The sequence below is a fragment of the Zea mays genome, chromosome 3 (assembly GCF_902167145.1).
Source record: "Zea mays cultivar B73 chromosome 3, Zm-B73-REFERENCE-NAM-5.0, whole genome shotgun sequence".
Taxonomy (NCBI): domain Eukaryota; kingdom Viridiplantae; phylum Streptophyta; class Magnoliopsida; order Poales; family Poaceae; genus Zea; species Zea mays.
In genome coordinates, this window is record NC_050098.1 from 17,436,907 (window position 1) to 17,444,279 (window position 7,373).

Genomic DNA, 7,373 nt, shown 5'->3' on the forward strand with positions numbered 1-7,373 from the left:
CACTTGTGTTGGCACTCAATCACCAAAATACTTAGAAATGGCCCAAGGGCACATTTCCCTTTCAATCTCCCCCTTTTTGGTGATTTATGCCAACACAACATAAAGCAACTAGAACAAGTGCAATATCACTTCAAATAAAAACTCAAATTTATTTTGATTCAATTTGGCATATATGGATCATCCTTTGCCACCACTTGGTTTGTTTTTGCAAATCAAACTCAAAATCCTATCTCTAAGTCAAATCCACTTGTAGAGACATAAAGAGAGGTTTTCCAAAGAAAATTGATTCAAGATTCCAAAAACTCCCCCTTTTTCCCATAATCAACATTTCTCCCTACAAGAGGCCAACTTTTGACAAAAGAGACAATGCAAGAGTTTTGACAAACCAAAAGCTCTATCCTACTATTTTCAAAGTTTCTCAAGTGGTAGCTGATCCATTTATTGCTTTGGCCTTTATTTTCTCCCCCTTTGGCATCAAGCACCAAAACGGGATCAATCTTGGCCCTTTAACCCCATTGCCTCACCAAAATCTTCAATTAAGAGCAAATAGGCAATAAGAGTTTAAAGATGAACTTGGAATAAGTTACCCTCTCATCGGAGTGCAGTGGAAGTCTTTCATGGTCCAAGTCCACCTTTTCCCTTTCAATTCTCCTTCGAGACTAAATCAAGTAAACTCAAGCATATGGTTAGTCTCAAAGGGTCAAGTTGTAACACAACTCCCCCTACATATGTGCATCACTTACACAAGGACTTGTGAGGTCCAGGGAATGTTTGTACAACTTGAGCACCACAATAAGCAACAAATGCAGAATGAACATGATCAAAGGCATAAACATATGTATGCTACAATTCAATCCAAGTTCCGCGAATCTAAGACATTTAGCTCACTACGCAGCCTGCAAAAGGTCTTCTCATCTAGAGGCTTGGTAAAGATATCGGCTAGCTGGTTCTCGGTGCTAACATGAAACACTTCGATATCTCCCTTTTGCTGGTGGTCTCTCAAAAAGTGATGCCGGATGTCTATGTGCTTTGTGCGGCTGTGTTCAACAGGATTTTCCGCCATGCGGATAGCACTCTCATTATCACATAGGAGTGGGACTTTGCTCAGATTGTAGCCAAAGTCCCGGAGGGTTTGCCTCATCCAAAGTAGTTGCGCGCAACACTGTCCTGCGGCAACATACTCGGCCTCAGCGGTGGATAGGGCAACAGAGGTTTGTTTCTTAGAGTTCCACGAACTAGGGACCTTCCTAAGAATTGGCACGTCCCTGATGTACTCTTCCTATCGACCTTACATCCAGCATAGTCGGAATCTGAGTATCCAACCAAGTCAAAGGTAGACCCTTTTGGATACCAGAGCCCGAAGCAAGGCGTAGCAACCAAATATCTTAGAATTCGCTTCACCGCCACTAAGTGACACTCCTTAGGATCGGATTGAAATCTAGCACACATGCATACGCTAAGCATAATATCCGGTCTACTAGCACATAAATAAAGTAAAGACCCTATCATTGACCGGTATGCTTTTTGATCAACGGACTTACCTCCTTTGTTGAGGTCGGTGTGTCCGTCGGTTCCCATCGGCGTCTTTGCGGGCTTGGCGTCCTTCATCCCAAACCGCTTTAGCAGATCTTGCGTGTACTTCGTTTGGGAGATGAAGGTACCGTCCTTGAGTTGCTTCACTTGGAACCCAAGGAAGTAGTTCAACTCGCCCATCATCGACATCTCGAATTTCTGCGTCATTACCCTGCTAAACTCTTCACAAGACTCTTGGTTAGTAGAACCAAATATTATGTCATCGACATAAATTTGGCACACAAACAGATCACCATCACATGTCTTAGTAAAGAGAGTTGGATCGGCTTTCCCAACCTTGAAAGCATTAACAATTAGAAAGTCTCTAAGGCATTCATACCATGCTCTTGGGGCTTGCTTAAGTCCATAGAGCGCCTTAGAGAGCTTACACACGTGGTCGGGGTACCGTTCATCCTCGAAGCCAGGGGGTTGCTCTACGTACACCTCCTCTTTGATCGGCCCGTTGAGGAAAGCGCTCTTCACATCCATTTGGTACAACCTGAAAGAATGGTGAGCAGCATATGCTAGCAAAATACGAATTGATTCTAGCCTAGCCACAGGAGCAAAAGTCTCCTCAAAGTCCAAACCTGCGACTTGGGCATAACCTTTTGCCACAAGTCTAGCCTTGTTCCTTGTCACCAGCCCATGCTCGTCTTGTTTGTTGCGGAACACCCACTTGGTTCCCACAACATTTTGCTTGGGACGAGGCACCAGTGTCCAAACTTCATTGCGCTTGAAATTGTTGAGCTCCTCCTGCATGGCCACCACCCAGTCCGGATCTAGCAAGTCCTCCTCTACCCTGAAAGGCTCAATAGAAGAGACAAAGGAGTAATGCTCACAAAAATTAACTAATCGAGATCGAGTTGTTACTCTCTTGCTAATATCACCCAGAATTTGATCGACGGGATGATTCCTTTGAATCATCGCTCGAACTTGGGTTGGAGGTGCCGGTTGCACTTCTTCCTCCATCACATGATCATCTTGTGCTCCCCCTTGATCACACGCCTCCTGTTGATGAACCTGTTTATCGTCTTGAGTTGGGGGATGCACCGTTGTTGAGGAAGAAGGTTGATCTCGTTCATCTTGTTCCTGTGGCCGCACTTCTCCAATCGCCATGGTTCGTATAGCGGCCGACGGAACATCTTCTTCATCTACATCATCACAATCAACAACTTGCTCTCTTGGAGAGCCATTAGTCTCATCAAATACAACGTCGCTAGAGACTTCAACCAAACCCGATGATTTGTTGAAGACTCTATACGCCTTTGTATTTGAGTCATAACCTAACAAAAACCCTTCTACAGCTTTGGGAGCAAACTTAGAATTTCTACCCTTCTTCACTAGAATGTAGCATTTGCTCCCAAATACACGAAAGTAAGATACATTGGGTTTGTTACCGGTTAGAAGCTCATACGACGTCTTCTTGAGGAGGCGGTGAAGGTAGACCCTGTTGATGGCGTGACAAGCCGTGTTCACGGCTTCCGACCAGAAACACTCGGGGGTCTTGAATTCTCCAAGCATCATCCTCGCCATATCAATGAGTGTCCTGTTCTTCCTCTCCACCACACCATTTTGCTGTGGTGTGTAGGGAGCGGAGAACTCGTGCTTGATCCCTTCCTCCTCAAGGAACTCCTCCACTTGAAGGTTCTTGAACTCGGACCCGTTGTCGCTCCTTATCTTCTTCACCTTGAGCTCAAACTCATTTTGAGCTCTCCTTAGGAAGCGCTTGAGGGTCCCTTGGGTTTCAGATTTATCCTGCAAAAAGAATACCCAAGTGAAGCGGGAAAAGTCATCAACAATAACTAGACCATACTTACTTCCTCCTATGCTTAGATAGGCGACGGGTCCGAAGAGGTCCATATGTAGTAACTCCAGGGGTCTTGAAGTGGTCATCACATTCTTGCTGTGATGCGCTCCTCCCACTTGTTTACCTGCTTGACAAGCTGCACAAGGTCTATCTTTTTCGAAATGCACATTAGTCAAACCTATCACGTGTTCTCCCTTTAGAAGCTTGTGAAGGTTCTTCATCCCCACATGTGCTAAGCGGCGATGCCACAGCCAGCCCATGCCAGTCTTAGCAATTAAGCATGCATCTAGACCGGCCTCCTCTTTTGCAAAATCAACTAAATAAAGTTTGCCGTCTAATACACCCTTAAATGCTAGTGAACCATCACTTCTTCTAAAGACAGACACATCTACATTTGTAAAAAGACAATTATATCCCATATTGCATAGTTGGCTAACAGATAGCAAATTGTAGCCAAGAGACTCAACTAAAAACACATTAGAGATAGAGTGCTCATTAGAAATTGCAATTTTACCTAACCCTTTTACCTTGCCTTGATTCCCATCACCGAATATAATTGAATCTTGGGAATCTTTATTCTTGACATAGGAGGTGAACATCTTCTTCTCCCCCGTCATATGGTTTGTGCATCCGCTGTCGATAATCCAGCTTGAACCCCCGGATGCATAAACCTGCAAGGCAAATTTAGGCTTGGGTCTTAGGTACCCAACTCATGTTGGGTCCTACAAGGTTAGTGCAAATATCCTTAGGGACCCAAATGCAAGTTTTGTCTCCCTTGCATTTTGCCCCTAACTTCCTAGCAACTATTTTCCTATCCTTTCTACAAATAGCAAAGGAAGCATTTAAAGCACAATAAATTGTAGAAGGTTCATTCACTACTTTCCTAGGAGCATGAATAATATTCTTTCTAGGCACATGATGAATAGTATTTCTTCTATACATATTTCTATCATGCATATAGGAAGAACTAGAAGCAACCATGGCATGAGAGTTAAAGTCATCATAAGCATTATAACTCCTATAAGCATTTCTAGTTTGTCTCCTATCATGATACATAAAAGCATGGTTCCTTTTAGTACTTTTAGCCATAGGGGCCTTCCCTTTCTCCTTGGCGGAGATGGGAGCCTTATGGCTTGTTAAGTTCTTGGCTTCCCTCTTGAAGCCAAGTCCATCCTTAATTGAGGGGTGTCTACCAACCGTGTAGGCATCCCTAGCAAATTTTAGTTTCTCAAAATCACTTTTGCTAGTCTCAAGCTGGGTATTAAGACTAGCCACCTCTTCATTTAATTTAGAAATGCAAGCTAGGTGTTCACTATAAGCATCAATGTTAATATCTTTACACCTAGTGCAAGTTATAACATTCTCTACGCAAGAGTTAGATTTACTAGCAATCTTAGCATTCAAGTCATCATTAATGCTCCTTAAGCTAGAAATTGTCTCATGGCAAGAAGATAATTCACAAGAAAGCATTTCGTTTCTTTTAACTTCTAAAGCATGAGATTTTTGTGCTTCTACAAATTTATCATGTTCATCATATAACAAATCCTCTTGCTTTTCTAAAAGCCTATCCTTTTCATTCAAGGCATCAATTAACTCATTAATTTTGCCAATTTTAATTCTATCTAGACCTTTAAATAAACTAGAATAGTCTATTTCATTGTCGTCACTAGAATCATCATCACTAGAAGAATAAGTGGTACTTTCTCGAGTACATACCTTCTTCTCCTTCGCCATGAGGCATGTGTGATGCTCGTTGGGGAAGAGGGACGACTTGTTGAAGGCGGTGGCGGCGAGTCCTTCATTGTCGGAGTTGGAGGAGGAGCAATCCGAATCCCACTCCTTTCCGATATGTGCCTCGCCCTTGGCCTTCTTGTAATGTTTCTTCTTTTCCCTCTTGCTCCCGAGTTCCTGGTCACTTTCATTATCGGGACAGTTAGCAATAAAATGACCAATCTTACCGCATTTGAAGCATGAGCGCTTCCCTTTGGCTTTGGTCTTGCTTGGCTGTCCATTGCGACCCTTGAACGCCATCTTGAATCTCTTGATGATGAGAGCCATCTCTTCATCATTAAGTCCGGCCGCCTCAATTTGTGCCACCTTGTTAGGTAGCGCCTCCTTGCTTCTTGTTGCTTTGAGAGCAAGAGGTTGCGGCTCGTTGATTGGTCCATTCAAGGCGTCGTCCACGTACCTTGCCTCCTTGATCATCATTCGCCCACTTACGAATTTTCCAAGGACTTCTTCGGGCGACATTTTGGTGTACCTGGGATTCTCACGAATATTATTCACCAAATGAGGATCAAGAACGGTAAAGGACCTTAGCATCAGTCGGACGACGTCGTGGTCCGTCCATCGCGTGCTTCCATAGCTCCTTATTTTGTTGATAAGGGTCTTGAGCCGGTTGTATGTTTGAGTTGGCTCCTCGCCCCTTATCATTGCGAACCGTCCAAGCTCGCCCTCCACCAACTCCATCTTGGTGAGTAAGGTGACGTCATTCCCTTCATGAGAGATCTTGAGGGTGTCCCATATTTGCTTGGCGTTATCCAAGCCGCTCACTTTGTTGTATTCATCCCTGCACAAGGAAGCTAGAAGAACAGTAGTAGCTTGTGCATTCTTATGTATTTGCTCATTAATGAACATGGGACTATCGGAACTATCAAAGTGCATTCCACTTTCTACAATCTCCCATATACTAGGATGGAGAGAGAATAGGTGACTACGCATTTTGTGGCTCCAAAATCCGTAGTCCTCTCCATCAAAGTGTGGGGGCTTGCCGAGTGGAATGGAGAGCAAATGTGAACTTGAACTATGCGGAATACGAGAGTAGTCAAAAGAAAAGTTTGAATTGACCGGTTTCTTTTTCTCGTAGTCGTTGTGGTCGTCGTCCTTTTGGGAGGAAGTAGACTCATCGCTGTCGTAGTAGACGATCTCCTTGATGCGTCTTGTCTTCTTCTTCTTCCCATCTTTGCGTCTGTGACCCGAGCCCGAGTCGTTGGACTTGTCATCCCTTGGCTCGTTGACGAAGGACTCCTTCTCCTTGTTGTTGATCACGATTCCCTTCCCTTTAGGATCCATCTCTTCGGGCGGTTAGTCCCTTTGTGAAGAGAACGGCTCCGATACCAATTGAGAGCACCTAGAGGGGGGGGTGAATAGGTGATCCTGTGAAACTTAAACTTATAGCCACAAAAACTTGTTAAGTGTTAGCACAATAATCGCCAAGTGGCTAGAGAGAAGGTCTTGCACAATACGATAATCACAAAGAATTCAACACAGAGAAGACACAGTGATTTATCCCGTGGTTCGGCCAAGTACAAAACTTGCCTACTCCACGTTGTGGCGTCCCAACGGACGAGAGTTGCACTCAACTCCTCTCAAGTGATCCAATGATCAACTTGAATACCACAGTGTTATGCTTTTCTTTTCTTATCCCGTTCGCGAGGAATCTCCACAACTTGGAGCCTCTCGCCCTTACACTTTTGATGTTCACAAAGAATCACGGAGTAAGGAAGGGAAGCAACACACACAAATCCACAGCAAAATGTGCACACACACGGCCAAGAATCGAGCTTAAAAGACTATCTCAAAGTTCTCACTAGAACGGAGCTCGAATCACTGAGAATGACAAACGAATGCGCAAAGACTGAGTGTGGATGATCAAGAGTGCTCTAAGGTTGCTTCGTTTTCTCCTCCATGCGCCTAGGGGTCCCTTTTATAGCCCCAAGGCAGCTAGGAGCCGTTGAGAGCAAATCTAGAAGGCCAATCTTGCCTTCTGTCATCGGGCGCACCGGACAGTCCGGTGCACACCGGACACTGTCCGGTGCCCGATTTCCTTCCAAAAATGGCGCAGTCGACCGTTGCAGATCAGGGAGCCGTTGGCGCACCGGACATGTCCGGTGCACACCGGACAGTCCGGTGCACACCGGACAGTCCGGTGCCCCCTTCCGACCGTTGGCTCGGCCACGTGTCGCGCGCGGATTCCGCGGCCGACCGTTGGCCT